Source organism: Stegodyphus dumicola, chromosome 4 (genome assembly GCF_044657685.1).
Source record: "Stegodyphus dumicola isolate Sdum_Otavi_A_Nest chromosome 4, ASM4465768v1".
Lineage (NCBI taxonomy): Eukaryota > Metazoa > Arthropoda > Arachnida > Araneae > Eresidae > Stegodyphus > Stegodyphus dumicola.
Genome location: NC_140771.1, coordinates 133,594,604 through 133,609,903, shown reverse-complemented (window position 1 = coordinate 133,609,903; position 15,300 = coordinate 133,594,604).

Genomic DNA, 15,300 nt, shown 5'->3' with positions numbered 1-15,300 from the left:
ATGATAGCCATGCTTTTTGTTTCTGAACGGTTAATATAAAAACGAATGAGGAATCAAGTAACTCAGGAAGAGGGTGATCTATGACACCAAAACCGAACGAATAAAGCCCTGTGTAAACATAACTTCAGGGAAAGTGAAGTCCTTAATACATGGATTAATATGACATATTATCTAAGCCCACATCTAAGCATCCTAGAAATCATTGGTTTGAATCGGGATAACTCAGTATATTAGGTAATTAAATGCTGCATCCAATCCGTCTCTACTTCTCGTCGCCTAAGGTATAAATATGTAATAAAAACCCAATATAACTTAAACACGTAAAACACAAAAAGTATTATCGATCGTTTTTGAAATTTATAACTTGATGATCATAATGTCTGAAAAGATATTTCTCATTTCCTGTTTGATTTAACTTCAATGAATGATCTTTTAAAGATCTTTTTTACATATATACGGAACCTAATTACTTCAGTATTGAATTCTGGCTCCGTGTAGACCAGGAGTTTGCAACAAGGGGGGGGGATTTAATAGCTTCTGAGGGAGAATGCCGTCAGTCCATTACCTACCTATTAAGTATTTAGTTTTAGTATACGAATATAAAAAACTGCTTCAAGTTTTAGTATTTATCAAATTTTTTTACATCTTGTTTAATTTATAAAACACTGTGGTGTAGTGGCCGAAACCGCTATGCAAACCCTGGGTTGTGACATCAGGTTGAAAACAAAACACAGCATAAGAAATTTATTGAATGCTAAAAAAATGGCTACATACAATCCTGAAGTTTAATAAAAACTATTTTTTTACAACTTAATATTATTTTAATAACAATTAAATAATTATATTTAGTCCCGTGATTTCATCACGTATATTGCACTCTGAATTTGCAATTTGAAATCATTCGTCGTAGATTTATGCGACCTTATCACAACACATTAACATATGATCTTTAAATAAATGTATACGGATTTTTTGAATTTTAGAAAACATGGGGGGTGAATGAGCGTGTAGCAATAATAAGGGTGCATGAAGCAAAAAGGACTGAGAAGCACTGGTGTAGACTATCAGGTGACTTATCGCCCCATCTTAGTCTTCCAGTAAAATAACATCAAACTCAGACGGAGCTTTAAAACAAACCTTTTTATTTAGTTCTTCAGTTAATAAAACTACACAGGTACTGCAGTAGCAGATAAAATTAGCACTTCCTGCCAGATTAAAACAGAACTTAATGGTTAAAGTAAACTTAAGCAATTAAAGTGTAAATTCATAGGGCAAAATAACCTGCAGTTCTGGCTCAGGCCTTCATATCACCAGAGTAGATATGACTTTTGATATCACGAGAGTAGATAGATAAGCCGATTCAGATAAATCCAGAAGTGGACGAAAATAATTTGGAGACGGTCATCAGCCGCTGCCAAAAGCTCTCCCTTAACTTTTAAGAATTCTCTTCTTATACGCATTAATTAATTTGCATCCTGGTGGGAGCCGAGGAAATTAGAAGGGGAAGTAAAGATAAAAATAATAAAATAATAGGTTAATAAACGTAAAACCCTACATATGTCAAATGACATTTGGCAACAGAAGTCTTACTCTCAACCACATGAAAGTTCCAATTTAGAAAACACTTTATTTGAATAACATTTCGACAGCAGATCCAATCTAAAACCTCTTGATTCTTGGATACTGAATTATCGAAGTTGATTTCATGGCCTTTATAGTTTACCAGTGTAAGATTCTGTATTGTGTACTTTTAAGCTGCAGTTTAATTTCAGGAATCTTAAAAACTGGTAAGCGAATGATCGCTTGAGTCCGTGAGACAGTAAGTAAGACTTGAAAAGGGTTAAAGACCCTTTATTATTCCAAATTAAAGTTTAACAGAACTCCGAGCGTAATAATAGCTTAAGAGAGAGTAGCCTAAAAAGGCGGACGCGTGCTAGCCAGAATCACTGGTTCTAACTAAGACAGTAGAACTTCGCGGTTAAATACTACTCCTCAAATTTGCATTCAAACGTGATTCCAAAAATACGTTCTGGCCGGAAGTTGTAAGTTGAAATTAAGAAGCGATAGGAAAGAAACTTTTACTCAAAATTTATCTGTTAGAAAAATTAACATAATCCTTACACCAGTTCTTTTAGTCGTTCATATGTCTTCGCATATTAATCGCATTTTTTTGAACGGAGCTGCTCCCTCTCCACTAAAATTTAGTATTGACTAAGCTTGTGTGACAAGATTTCTACGTTTTAGAGAGATAACTTAATTACTGCAACATCAGGATATGTAGCCTAATTCTTGGTCTTCCTAAACGCAAAAAAGCTTATTTTCCTCCTCATTCTCCTCTTTTTTTCAGTGAGTAATAAATAGTTACAAGGTATTTTCTCCCTCCTGTCCGTATACCTTCGTAGTATAGCTGGAAGCACGCTCCACCTGTGCTCTGGCGGTCCGGAGTTCGAATCTCGGGGAGGGTGTCGCGTAAATTTTCACGTTCCTGCATCAAAAAACCTAATGACTCTATAATGTAAACAATAACTTAACATTAAAATGTTTGGTCAGCAGGGACCTTAAGAAAAAGATCATTGAATCACGATGATTACAATCGAGATTCATTTCCTGGAAACGGAATGGGCAAGTTTCTTGCGGGAAGGAGAAGCCGATCATGTTTTTCGCATGTATAATATCAGTACGTATAGTTAGTTTCTTTTAGAATTTTTCTAATACAGATAACCGTTGAACGTTTTTCCTTATTAGATTATTTACTTTGAACGATAGTTATCTAGTTATTTCTTTCACCACTCGTTTATCAATACAATAATCATTTTAAAATTCTAGGAATTTACTGTAAATTATGAAAGCAGAGCTAATGTGATGAAAATAAATAAACTCTTGCATATATGTATCCTATAATAGTTCATTATACCAAGAAATGGTGTAATAAGAATAGAGTTTTGATTGTAATTTATTATTCGATTACAAGTTATTTAACAAAACTAGTATGAATTTGAAATTTAGAAATCACCTTTCAAGTTTATAAATTGTAACGAACAACGAAAAGTAACTTTACGCAATGTATTTCAAAATCTGTGTTTGTAATGTTTACATTATCAACTATTAAGAACATTGTAAACAAGAAGGACAGACATATAAATAAAATGTATTTGTTTCAATAACGAAAATAGATTATTGAAACCAAAAATGCTATCTGCATGTATTGTTTTCAATAATCGATGAAATATTTTTAAATAACTTCAAAATACATTATACGTTTCTCCCACAGTTGTAGTATTATACGTACTAGTTGCTCCGTAGTCCATTAAACTAATAATCTGACTTTGCAATTATAATCTTGAGAAGTATAGAAACTTCTCCATCCTCCGTCTCACAAACGTACTGCGTCTCACAAACTCACAAACTTTCTCGTTAAATCATTCAACATAATGGTATGTTGTATACCTCAAGTTAAAATGAATGTATATACAAATTAACATGATATAAATTTTACGAAGAGATAAGTAAAATAAAATATTGCAGAACGTGATCTACAATAATACTCATTAACCATTATCTACTTATTAAAGAAATTCAATAGCATGCATTAATTTTTTATGAAAACTTGCACATTAAGGAAGATTTACATTATAAATATTGTTGTCCTTGTTATTGGTTTTAAATTATAGCTTTCTTTCTCATGCAATTAATTTCTTTTTTATTCTAAGCTTTAGAAAACAGCACTAAAGCAAGATATATTCAGGAAAAACAACATTGCAACGACAACCATTACAGTCGTTTCTTACCTAAACTGTCCGCTAATGCCTTAGGAACTTTCTCACTGTAAATTATTCTGATGTACTATTTCACAAAACGTTCGCTACGCTTTCTGAATACCATGAGAAAATAAAAAATCCTAATTAGAATATTTAAGCTTTTGAGAAAAATATAATTTTACTTTAGATGCTCAGTGTGAAAATTACTTAGACGTGCAGTCCATAACCGAAGAAATTCCAAGGTATCCAGAGTACTCTAAAATAGAGTAGGCATTTATGTGTAATTGTGTGAATTATACTCAATAGCAAGATGACCACAAAAGCGACAGTGTTCTAATTTTAACAAAAACTCTTAAGCTAGTTCGGTCTGATATCGCGAATTTGAGTTATTATGCTATCCGCATAGGATTCAATTGCTTGCCGCAGATGGGATGCATGTATATCAACCTACCAGGTTGAATAGATATGGTATCGAGCAGGAAGACTGTTTGAGCATTTAAGAGAGAGATTATGCTAATGAGATCCGGATAATCTCTCCAAACATTCCATAAAGCTACATCTATGTGCATGACAAATTCTTCCCTAACTTGAATTCCTCCTCCACCAAGACTAGATAATAATAGGGACAGAAGACTGTGGTTGTGTCTTCTAGACACTCCAATGAAATATTTAGGTTGACACTGGGCATGCGCTATCGACGTCTCATATTCACGGTATCTGCCCCTTTCAATCAAATCCCATTCTGTGGGGATCTGTTTTTACATTCCAAAGATTAGCAAAAAGTAAAGTGCCTAAAGCGAAAGAGCCGGCTCACCATGCATGAGTTGTCTTACACGTGTCACCGGACTCAGAACTGAGAATTGTCTCTCTGCTCCAAGCCCCAGGGATCATAGAGTGTAACAAAAAAAAAAAAAAAAAAAAAAGGAATAATCTATTCTCGAGGAAGAAACATTACATTTATTAGTATTCTGGACACAGAAGGCGCTCGGCATACCGAACTGTTGCCATCCAAGTAATATTATCTTACATGCTTGGTGACTCTTTTGATTGATTGGGCAGAGAGAGAATCGGGTATTAAAAAACGCCGCTTCGTTGCTCATTCCTGCACGAAATTGCCTTTAATGTTACCTTCTTCCATTTGATTAGAATTTATTTATTCCTGGACACGTATATAAGTGTTCTTAGCCAAATCAGCAATTAATTTCGAAGTTACTCATCAAGGATTTTCATCACTTATAAGAAAGATTATTAGTATTTCGTCACCTTTTTAGTGAATATCTTGTGGAATAGTGATTTGAATATTATAAACAGACAATATTAATTTCAATATGTAACTGCAAATACTTGAATTACTTTCAGGCTTGAAATCCAGTCTGGTTCAAGAACTAAATCTTATCATCAAAGAACGGGTTCTCAGATTACTTCCAAAAGCTGCAAAATTTTGACAAAAACAGGTATCGCATTCTGAAGTAACTACTATTTTGAAGCAAATATACTGTAAATAATTTTGCTGCTAATTGGTTTTCTAAATTTATTAAATTAGGAGCAAGGAATGCTAATATATCGTACGGGAGATATACAAAAATGAAACGTGTAATAATTTCTCAACAGAAAAGGAAGTGAAAAGAAAGAAATTTACTAGCCAGTAACTCTGTTTTCATAAGGACAATAAAAATACCATAGGAAACATTTTTAAAAAACACTTCGCTAAAAATTATAATAAAAGCATCCATAGCATTTTAGTGTTACTATGTTACTACAAAGGCGTAGGCCCCCCACCTCCCCGGCCTATGATTCAGCGTAATAAAGATGTCTTTGCAACAGTTGCAAAACAGTGAAGTTTCGCGGACATCTGGGCATCTTAAAGACGACAGATTTCAAAGTTTTTGCGACGATATCCGCGACGAGTTTGCAACGTCGTTACGACGTTGCTGTGCTACTTGGCGGACGTTAAATAGCCAGTCCGCACTGTTTTCCATCTGTTGCGAAGCTCAATTTACCGATTCAAGAAGGCCCTCAAACTCGGTTGGATTCGGTTTATTTACGTTCTGAATTTTGTAAGGAGACACTTTGAGAATGATCCTGAGCGGTCAATATACAATCCTATAAAAAATGGCAGCCCTGCAGAACCAGCAGAAAAACATTTGTCGATGAATGATGTATCTGTTCTGTTAATAGAATCATTAGTTATTAAAAAATTCCATGGTTTTCTGTGTATTTCTCAACCTCATCATGCCGTTAGAAATAGATTTGGAACTACTTATTTTTTATTTTTCTGTTACTTTTAAATCGTACTGTATTCGTGTTACAAAACTGTAACGCTGTTAAATTGGTGGGGAGTGCAAGAGAGAAAGCTGTAAGAAAATTATAACCGTCAACTGCATTCATCACATCCGGTGGCTTGATCTCTTTGCTCAAGCTCATGTGATGAAAGTCAAGCTTTAAGTCTGGTCTGGCGGATGTGTAAAGCATGAAATACTGCAGCATTGTTTGATTGCTTAGAGTGACACTTCTTTAATCCTGTAGTTCTCCAGCGAGAATAGAAATGTGTTGCAAGCTATCCTAAACTTTTGTTATCTCTCCTAAAATTAAAATCTCATTTTCTTCATTAAGTGTATAACCAAAAAACTGAATAATATTTTCACATCTTGTCTTTTTTCGTAAAATCTAAAATCATTACCAGATTGTTTCCTAAATCGATTCAGATACAGATATACCGTATAAGAGTTCCTTTCGTATAAGCGAAGTGGCGTACAGCAAGTTTTCGTAAAGCTTATGACAGAGCTGATTAAACTGGAAAATTTGTGGCTGAATAACTTGTGTTTATTTACTATTGAATCTACTTGCTTTAAAATGGAAAAAAGAAAGAAAAATTTTGAAAGTAGCTCATTAAATGGAATTCTTTATTTTTATTTATTTACATACTTAAAACTGAATAATACCGAGCGAATTCAGTCCTACTTTTACCGGGGGTAGTCAAATCATACATAAATACAATATATAAGTTCACATATAAATATTCAAATAAATGTGACTGCGTATTAAGAAAAATTGCCTTTACTAATAATAAGAATTTTTTATATATTTTGCTCAAAATTTGAATTACTTACGTTTTACATCCTGTTTGATCTAACCGCGTGATATTTAACAAAGCTTTGAAAACCCATGATTTAATTACTATAATCTATCTCCACAACTGATAGAAATGAAGCTTCCCAGTAAACGTTTGACTAGCACTTATCCAGCTACAAATGCCTAAACATCATTAAACTACTACTGCCAGTCATTACTAACATCATCTAACTCGGGCTATAGGAATTCGTCACGCTAGCGAAGATGTTAAAATGCTTTACGAGGCCCAAAATTAACTCCTTTGCGACAGGTACAAAATGATAATGTATTAAAGCATCATTACCTTTGAACTTCCTCAATTACGAGGAAAGCTATTTGTTTTTTCTCTGTTTACTAGCTCAAAGCATTCTGCTCAACTATGATTATTTTGCTCCAGATGCTAGTCATTACCCACTCATCGAGACCTTAGTGGAGTCAAAAATGTCACTTTGGTTGTCACGGAAACATGATATATCCACCACCCGAAAGCTAATGGCTAACATGTGAAAGAAAAATATTCCAGACTTGGTGAATTAGTAAAGAGAGAAATAACATCATACACTGTTATGTAAGACTTGCTTAATTGTGTCAAATAATTAATCATTACGTCAGATGATAATTACTACTTCCTGAAATGAGCGAGAACAGGATCTGAGCAGGTCTCGGCATCCGCAAAATTTTATTACACATCTATAGAGACATCGGACGAGAAAAAAACTATTCAAGTGATAAAAAACTTGCACAAATTAAGGTAGGGAAAACTAATGTCAAAGTGTCTTTACGGTATGATATCTATTTAAAATTTTTAAAGAGGGCTTTTTCCTGCTTTTCATTTTATTAATTCAAAAATTCCTTCTGAAGAATATGATTTATGTCCCGAAAGAATGTTTGTTCTTTTAGTCATCCTGCGCACGCCGGACAAACTATTAGGTGTTTTAATAAAAAAGAAATGCTTTTACTATTGCATATAAAGCCGTGGGTAAAATATGTCTGTGCCAAGCAAACATTACACTGTTCGGGAGCAGCAAGTTAAAGACGAGAATCGCTTCAATAAGTGAGGACAACACTCCCCTTAAGCCATCGTCTACTTTTGACATGTTCCAGTTATAGCATATTTGCTCCCTCCTTTCTACATGCTAGCACACTCGGCGCGTATTCGAGAGGTCCAGGTTCGAGTCCCGGCAAGGGCGTTGCTCATTTTTCACATCTCCAGCGCCCGAACTAAAAGGTGGTGTATGATTATTCTTCATCACCAGGATTTGGCGATTGGGTTGAAGAGTCATGGGAAATTTTTTAAAGCAGGAATAATGAAAAATGAGCAATACTCTAACCGGGACTCGAACCACGGAAAACTCGAATACGCGTCGAGCGTGCTGACCGTTACATGATGAAGGCATGCTAAGAACATGGGAACAATACCTTACATACTTCCCATTTTAACGGCCGACCGGGGATTAGAGGACCCAATCGCCAAATCCTGGTCTTGGAGAATCATCATCCACCATCTTTTTCAGTTCGGGCGCGACTGTAGAGTTATTAGGTTTTTTTTTTTTTTTTTTTTTTGAAGCAGAAACGAGCATTGCCGCCGCCGGGTCTCGAACCATGGACCTCTCGAATACGCGCCGAGCGTGCATCACGGAGGCATGCTAAGAAGACGGGAGAACTATCTTATACGGTTCTTAATTCCCATCTGATCTTTAAAAAGGAGGGATTATATAAGGTAGTTTCCCCCCTCCTTTCTGCATGCCTTCGTGGTTAAATGGTAGCACACTCGGCGCGTATTCGAAAGGACAATGTTCGAGTCTCGGTGAGAGCATTGCTTATTTACCCATCTCCTGCTTCAAAATAACCTAATGACTCTACACAGTAACCTTGGGGATCCACTAATCATGGGGATAGTAACCATGGTTTCAGTAACCAGTGGAGATAGAATGAGGGATTTTTCCCTGTATTGTCACATGAGCGACCGCATAAATCCGCTTCTGCTACCTATTGTCTAAATCTGCTCCACTAAATGGTCCTTCTGCCCGAAGTTTTATCCTTACTAAATTTTTATAGTTTAAAACTATAGAAGCATTCATCTGATGCTACTAATTTAACACCATACGTTTCAGCTTAGCTAAATGTTAAATTTTTCTTGCTGAGTTTAAATGTCTGATAATTTGCATGCAAATTAGTATAATTAAGAATCCTAACTGGTAACTGATAGAAGTAAATACACGTGTATCACAGAACTTAATTACACTCATCTCCATAAATTAAGGATAATGCAAAATCAGGAAAAGGAAGAGTTAGACGCAAAACAAATTTGACTTATTTGTAAAGCTTATTTATTAAACAAAAGGTAAAGAGCAAAAAAAGATGCTATATGTTTGATATTATTAAAAAAATTAACAATTTTTTCTCCCTGGAGCAAATTACAAAAAACAACCTATTTACAAAAAATCCAATATTACATGGTTGGTATGATTGTTAATACATTGTATGTCTCCCAGACGATGCAATACAGTCCGTACAACGCCTAGGCATGCTGAGTATCAAATTATCGATCTGATCTTGGGGGGATATTACACCACTCAAAAAGCAATGGTCTCCGAAGTTCCGGTAGACATGTAGGAGGAGGTTGATGGGCTGCAACTCGTCGACCAAGCATGTCCCATATGTGCTGTACTGGACTGAAGTCCGGTGAAAATGCTGGCCAGTCCATACGGGTGATATCCTCCGATTGAAGGCATTTGCTTACGATGTTTGCACGGTGAGGACGGGTGTTGTCATCCATAAACACAAATTCTGCGCCCATGGCGCCCCGAAACAAACGTACATGTTGTTCCAGAATGACGTCCCGATAGATTTGGCTTGTCATGGTTCCAGTTTGAACATGCAGGTCAGTTCTGGAACCCAGAGTAATTCCACCCCAAACGAGCACTCCTGCACCACCCTAACTGTGTCGTTCAATGATGTTTTCTTGGTGGTAACGGGTACCTGGAGCTCTCCATATGAAAGTCCGGCGAGAATCAGACTGCAAGCTAAACCTGGACTCGTCGGAAAACATCACACAAGCCCACTGTTGCGGCGTCCACAATGCATGCTGTACTCCAGGCTAACCGCAGGCGACAGTGAGTTGCAGTAAGTGGAACGCATCTGACTGGTCTACGAGCATATAGACCAATCTTCCCTAAGCATCCGTACACGGTCTGCCTTGAAATTGTCGTACCAGTGGCTTAAGAGAGCTGACGAGACAGGTCTGAGGCTGTGCTCCGCCTGTTTCTTTTGGCAGTAACTGCCAAATACCGGTCTTCGTTCAGCGTTGTAACTCTGGGGCGACCTGTGCTGTAACGTCTACTCACATTACCATCATCTTGGAATCGTTGCCAAAGCCTGGACCAATAATTCTACCACGTAAAAAATCATCCAAATGCGTCCTTTGTGTCATAACTATTCGGTTATTGCACTGAAATTTTTATAAAGCGCCTGCGAACAATTTTACTTCTTTGCCTACATTCCTTATATATCACACTCTTACACTCTCGTCATTGTGACGTACCATCGGTGTTATCTGGTTACTTCCTGAAATTTGCATATGATTCTTGAAGATGTGTGTAGTAATTTTACAGGTGATATATTTATTTTAGAATTCGATTTCCGCGTAACTCTGAATTATCCTTAATTTATGGACATGAGTGTAGTTTGGTATTAACTCTCTCTGAGAGATATCACAAGTCTTTAAATAAATAAATAAATAAGCAAGTAACACATTAGCTTGTGTTGCGACTCAAAACAGTTAAACAGAACCTATGCCTGGCAGTTAAAACCCTAATAATCTCAAGCCGAAACGAATTTCTGATTGATTGGAGATAATTTTTAGTAAACTAAAGGTAAAATAAAATTGAAATGCAATTTGGTCTCCTCATCAAACTGAATAATGCCGTTTACTTCATTTATAGAATCTTGCAATATGTAACGGCTTTCATTCATCGGATCAACACTACGTAAAAACGACACTGCACAAGATTGTCACTATGCATCACCTCGGTACAGAACTGAAATTAACACCGGTATGCGATCGGCATTATAAAAATGAAATTTTGATAATGATATATATTCAATAAGAGGATTAATGCGAGTGTATCATTTGCACGTATTACAGGCAGGTAAAATTAACACTGTTTAGGATATATACTGAGATAGGATCTATGCGGACTAAGATCGAGACAGGTGTAACAGAGAGAAGAGTCGAGCCGTTTCACTAAGAAAACAAAATATTGATATGATGAACCGAAAAAAGACTGGAAAAAAATGCTGCTTTTACAATTTTTGTAAATTTGCTGTTTTACTTAATATGGCGTAAATGCAAAGATGACGATGTTTAATAATAAAGCTAAAAACACCCAAAAAAAGAAGTTAGCAAGAGTGAGTGCAGTGAGAAATTAGTAGATAGCAAGCTCAGTGATAGCGTAAAAAAGCTTAACAAACCCTTTTGGGCGACCGTTAAAATCTGAACCCTTTCAGATTTTTCTTTATTAATTTAGATAAATAAAAGAATGAATGAATAAATTAATAAGATAAAAGACAAATAAATAAAATATTTTACCTAGTAAATAGTTTACGAGAAAGGAGGTTCTTTTTAATGCACTGTTGATAATAACCATAGTTGCTCGGATTCAGTTTCTTCAATAATTATTAATGAAATCCAACTTCAGTTTCTCTCATGATTAGAAAATGAGCTGACAATTGGAGCTGTTATGTCCTGCAAGAAAAAAAGAATTATTCCTTTTACTGGAAGAAAAATCTTCTTTAGATACAAATAAAGAGTATTTCACACTTGAGCAACATTAGATAGGGGCCAGGGATTATTCAATATGGAAGGAAATCATGAAACATTTTGAAAAAAATTGGAATTTTACAGTTTATACATTTATTTTTAAAATGCATGACTAAAATTCATTTAATAAATGTGAATAAATCTAATGACTAATTCCTTATTTACGACATTTCATTAATACAAGTCAACTGATTCGCCAATTCTCAATGATAAATAATAGAACTAGTACTTTGCTTGGCTTTCTTTTATCGCTTTCTTATAACCTTACTACTTTGTTTCCTTAAATAAATATCGTTTGCAAATAAATTAAATTGCAAGCAGTTTAATTTACAATTCAATTTGCTAATGTTTACTCAACTCTGCGAAATGCTTTCTAAACATTTATTAATATTCAAGAATTACATTTAAAGCTTGATCGTTTTTAACGCATTTGGTTTTTATTATTTAATCATTAAAAACGTATACTTCCCATTTCTTTTTTGGTGCATTTGAAAGTGACCTTTTTGTAGATGTACTAAAAGCTAGAGAAAGAGAAGGTAATTCGATTTTTTTTTAAATTTTAGTCTTAATAACAATAAAAAAGAACTATTCGGGGAAACATGACCGTGACCGTCTGGCTGAAGTTAGTTTAATTTTTAGTCCGTATATGCATGTAGTATATTCGGATGATACAAAATTCATTGAAAGATGAGATGATTACTTCCTAGAATATATTTATTAGAGAAATACATCTATCTTTAAATAAAGATGAATGAGAATGCAAATTTTTTATATATCTCCTGAAAATTAATTGCATACTCTTATATAAAAGCTGTTCGCAATTTATACTTTTCTGAATAATTTTAAAAGCAACTGAAAAATTCCATGGTTCACCCATTTTAATTTCAAATTTAACGTTCAATAGTTAAAAATAAAATTATTTTATATATATTTTCTATTGAATTTAATATGAAAGCTATAGAGCTATTTCATTTTATTCCCTGATGGTAAGAGTTTACAACTAGAACCTCCATTCTTTTCACTTTGTAATGTATTGAATAGTACATAGAATCTTTGTCACATAAAAATTCCATACTATTGCTTTCATGAAGCACTGCATTATTTTCTTGTTAATAATAAAAACATTATTGTAATTTAAAATAAACTTGAGAAAAACAATTTCAGATTTATTCTAAATAAGCTTTCAATCTATTATGTTGCTATGAATTTTTAATTAGTTAAACATCTTAGATTTTTGTAGTAATGAACACACAGATGTACATGGATAAATAAAATTTGTTATTCCTTTAAAATTATTTTCTTGGCGAGATCTTTGACGGAGATAAAAAAAGGCTGCGCTATTGCTCTAAGGTAATCTAGGATTCATCCCTCTTATCAAATATGGAACACAATACATTTTAATAATGTATATGTAAAAACACATTTTTCTGAAAGATAATGAGAGATCATGAAATAACGAGCTTGAATATTTTGTAAAACAATTTAAAAGTACTTTATTTACATTTTGCTTATAAGCAACAAACATAAAAATCTTATTGTCTCCTTCATTTTTTATGTTGTTAACTACTATGCTGACTGACATGAGAAACTTGCTGCTGGTCACTATTGTTTAATATCAAAAAGAAATAAATTGAATTCTTTTTAATAAATTAAGAATCAAAGAAAGTGTAATACACGTAAAAGGAAACGTAAAAGTTTATTTAGGAAATTCTTAACCAGCATGCAGCCATCATTTTCAAGCAAAACAAATATTTCAAGCAAAAATATTTGTTTATTTTTGTATGGCTTGAGAAACATCTTTTATTAATAATACAATAGTAATAAAAGGAGCAAATGTTCATAAAAATTGAAAGCTGGTTACATTGTAAATTACATGAACTGGAATGTATTATTATAAGTTTTACCAATTAAATGTTAAATAAATTATATAAACTGAACATATTAATAAAAATTTTAATACTAGACATATTATTAAATATATAATTTATTATGAATTGCTTTCAAATCAGTCAGTTCCTTAAGCAACTATAGTTATAATTTAAAGGATAAATTTATTTCATCAGTAACAGTTTGACAACTGGCTATCTGCAAGTAGGTGGAAGATAAAGATCTTACTCTCAAACAATGGGTCATTGTAACATTGCTTGGGTGATAAACGTCCTAGTAGCGTTATGTAAGGTAAAATAATGGCCAAAATCTGAAAACTTAACCGCTATAAATGTTACGAAATAAGAAATGAAATGAATGTAAATGTTGCATAAAAAGTAATGTAAATTTTAATCAATGGAATTTGTTTATCTGTTTTGTAATCTTTGCCATTAAATAACGAAGAATCTGTATTTATGCATACATGCATGCTCCTTGCATTGTAGAGGACGATAACAACTAAAGCCGCACAAATTTTGTGAAACTACAGTACCTAAAGCGGCCAAATTTTGTATGCAATTAATCCTGCATCCTAGCATGTGCCCATCGAAGCCTGAATTTTGAGTTTCTGTTTTTTGTTTATTTATTATTTTGCATTTATTTAAACGCAATTTATTGTTATTTGACAAAGTGTAATATTTGTGTTTCGAATTTGATAAAAAAAACTCAGCAATTTGAAAAAGATGTCTTGCCACTTGTTAAAAGATATGTTTTCGGTTTAACGTAGCGCCCTCTTGTGACAGAAGCCAAATTTAGTGCAGTCAGTAGTTGAAGCAGTACGCAATAAACCTATCGTCACTTCGTACGTTCCACAATGCCTGTGCTAATAGAACACTTAACTTATGACGTTGTACATTATGTAAATAATTAAATATTTTATGTGGCCTAGTTTAGTTAGTATTATTTCGAACCAGCGCCATCATCGCTCATACTTATACCAAACAATGGGATAATAACAATCTTTTCATATATTTAATATAAAAACTCAGCAATTTTAAAAAAAGCATAATACCACTGCTTGGAATTATTTTAATGCATATTTTTATCTTACACGCTCCCAGTGTGTTGCCGTTGGTTAAGAGTACATTTAATTTTTCTTTTACATTTAATCCCTCTTTATAGTTATACAAACTAAACGATTTAAAAGCAATAAATATAATTCTTCATCTTTATTATCATCAATTTCTAACTCGACTCGACCGAATGACCTGGTGTACCGGTTGAGAGACTTTCAACTTAATTACTAACTAGACGCTTGAAATTATACTAGCTGGAAATATTAAAGTCATTATTTTTCTTTATTATAAAAATTATTTAAAGGGCTGGCTGCACACGCGGCTAGTTTAATTTCATTTCTAAAATTTTTATTGCCATACCAAATGCATTCTGAACCAATTCAAAAACTGCATCATTTCTCAGTTATTATCCTCCTTTTGAAAATTAAGCTCCAAATATGGTAAGAAAACGTATCTAATAAAATAAAATTTATTTAATCAACTATTATCAGTTCTATTCAAAAGATATATTATGATGACACAATTGAAGGATCTAGTGCTGTGATAATGATAATATAACGCAAGTTAATATCTTATTGTTTAAATCGGCAAGAACATACCATTTGTTAAGCACTCATCAAAGAAGAAGAAGAATATTATTCTGACTCGAACTTTTTTCTCATTTATC